This window comes from Hordeum vulgare, chromosome 5H, assembly GCF_904849725.1.
Source record: "Hordeum vulgare subsp. vulgare chromosome 5H, MorexV3_pseudomolecules_assembly, whole genome shotgun sequence".
In the NCBI taxonomy this organism is placed as follows: domain Eukaryota; kingdom Viridiplantae; phylum Streptophyta; class Magnoliopsida; order Poales; family Poaceae; genus Hordeum; species Hordeum vulgare.
Window position 1 is genome coordinate 581,636,795 of NC_058522.1, and position 2,971 is coordinate 581,639,765.

At 44.5% G+C, this 2,971-nt stretch overlaps 1 pseudogene; it reads left to right on the forward strand.

Moving 5' to 3' along the window:
- The first annotated feature begins 365 nt into the window (after window positions 1-365).
- On the forward strand, window positions 366-2,022 carry LOC123397439 (annotated as a pseudogene).
- Window positions 2,023-2,971: the final 949 nt, after the last annotated feature.

Consider the following 2,971-nt stretch of genomic DNA (forward strand, 5'->3'; position numbering starts at 1 on the left):
CTGTGGTGCCGCGGTCGGCTGGAGAGGGTTGGTGAGGACACCGGCGTCGGGAGGAGCAACGTCGGCATGGCCGTCAAGGGAGGAGCGAGGAGAGAGGACGGGGTTGGCGTCCATGGCGGAAGCGGGAGGAAGATCGGGAGCCTGCGCGGAGGGCAGGTCAGGGGTGTCTGATACCATGTTTAGCGAGAGAGAGGAGGATTATGTTCGACACACTTCATTAGGCTCATGGCTGGGGTGTTATATACAGTTACACAGCCAGGAGCTGATCGTGCATGCGGCACTACATGCCTCCACTAACCCACGTACGGGCACAACTCTAGCCTCCACTACTCTACAGAACAGGCAACGGCCAGCGGCGATATCGCATGCAGGAGGCCCAGAGAGCATGCGATAATAGCGGCTGGAACCGTGGCTTAACAGATGCCACAAATCAACTCTTTGCTGTTGAGTTTGACATCTCGCAAAATACTGAATTTGACGATATCAACGATAACCATGTTGGAATCGATGTGAACAGCTTGACTTCTGTTAATTCCAGTGATGCTGGTTACTACTACGACAATTTGTTCAACCGCTTGTATCTTGTTAGTGATCGACCAATACAAGTATGGGTGGACTATGATGAAAACTCACACAACTTGGATGTCACTTTAGCACGTTACTACAGAGTAAGCCTCAACGTCCACTGCTATCAAGCATCGTCAATCTTACATCAGTTTTGTCAAACTCAGTTTATGTTGGCTTTTCCTCTTCAACTGGTCCAATTAGTTCCACATGCCACATTATCGGCTGGAGCTTCAGCCTGAATGGTGAGGCTAAGCCACTTGACTACTCAGCATTGTCTAAGGTTATAGAAGGTGTACGACAGAAGGAATATGTTGGACAGATAGCACAAAATGGCTCTCATATCCCCAGGGACATTCTTTTGTCAACTGTTATTCCATCAGCATTCATCGCACTTGTTATTCTTATTGTTCTTTATGTTCTTAGGAAGAAGACAAGTAAAAATGGTGAGTGGGAAATCGATTGTGGGCCACCATCTTTCACATACAAAGATCTAGCCACTGCAACAAGAGGTTTCAGTGACAGGATGTTACTGGGGAAAGGAGGATTTGGGAAGGTGTACAAAGGGGTGCTGCAACTGCAAGCCACAAAGCAAAATGCTGCGATCAAGCGGGTTGCTTCAGACTCAAAGCAGGGGATGAAAGAATTCATAGCCGAGATAACTATCCTTGGTCATCTCCGCCATCGGAACCTTGTACAGTTTCTAGGTTATTCTCGGCATAACAATGAGCTCCTTCTAGTTTATGATTACATGCCAAATGGTAGTCTTGATAAAGTTTTGCATTATCAAGATAGGCAAGTCTTAGATTGGTGTCACAGACTTAACATTATAAGAGGCATTGCATCTGGCCTCTTCTATCTCCATGAGGACTGGGAGAAAGTTGTCATCCATCGGGACATCAAGACGAGCAATGTGCTCCTCGATACTGAAATGAATGCAAGGCTTGGTGATTTCGGCCTTGCAAGATTGCACAACCACGGAACAGATGCCCACACCACTCATTTAGCCGGCACTTGGTGGGGCTACATAGCTCCCGAGCTAGCTAGGCTTGGGAGGGCAACCAAGGCAACTGATGTATTTGCATTTGGCGTGTTCATGTTGGAGGTTGCTTGTGGACGGCGTCCAATAGTGAATGATTCTGGTGATCCAGTGCTGCTGACAGATTGGGTGCTCCATGCTTGGGAAAGTGGTTCAGTCCTCACAATAGTGGACCCAAGATTGGAAGATTACATCAAGGAGGAGGTGTACTGAAGCTTGGCTTGCTATGCTCCCATTCAGAACCAAGTGCAAGGCCATGCATGCGCGTTGTTCTGCAATACCTTGAAAAGGATGCACCGCTGCCAGATTTCCAACCATGTTTTTTTCACCTTACCAGCAGGGACGAAGGTTTTGATCAATATATCCTGTCATGCCGCTCCGTGGCAACGGCCACAACGGAACTTTCTGGAGGAAGGTGATAAACATGGTAACGATGATGTGTTTGCTCATATATGTACGATTTATAAGTGAGAGATGGGTTACTCCTGAACCCAGCCTACATATATACTGTAATAGTGTTTTATGAAGTATTATTCACAAGTATTACGGTATGAACTGCTAGTACAACCAAGGTGTTAATATTTCATTTGGGGTGTATATATACATCCCACGCATGCCATATCCCATCAGATGATTGTTAACAACTATGTAAAAATATTGCTCTGTTCCAAGGAGAATCGAACACTGTGTCCTAGTTTACTATGTCTGGTGTATTGGTGTTATTGGCGTTCCCTTCTTTCAGGGAAAAACAGTAATTAAACTCTTGCTGCAATTTTTTATAAAATTTGGGTACATAAAGGTCTATATGGATGATCGGAAACCAGAATAATACTTCTTCTGTGCCGTGCTGTAGGTGTAACCATGGCAAAGCTAATCTCTGAACGTTTTTCAGTTCAACTGAAAACGTTTGGTTGAGCTCCACCAATTTTCGGGTTTGAAGTGTTACTGAATCCTATGTGTTTGCTTCTAAATTTTTCCAGTTTTTGATTAACTGGAACCAAGAAATAGCGCAACTTGGGTCAGATTCCAGGAACAATGTGAATTGCATTCTGACCTACCAATTAATCATGTAAGTTCCTGAACTTTCAGAGCTCACGGAAAGGAGATTACTTCTTACTTTCTTACTTTCTACCAAAAAAGTAAGAAATAATTATAGCCGCTGTTGTCATTCAGCTAGCAGGAAAGGAGATTACTAGTGGATATTCAACTTGGTATCCACTGTTGTCATTCAGCTAGCAGGAAAGGAGATTACTTCTTACTTTCTTTATACCTAAATAATTGTAGCAGGAAAGAAATAGACTAGTTCTTCCCAACAACAAATATTTAGAAACGAAGGGAGTAGTTCTTACCACGCGCATACAGCCGAGC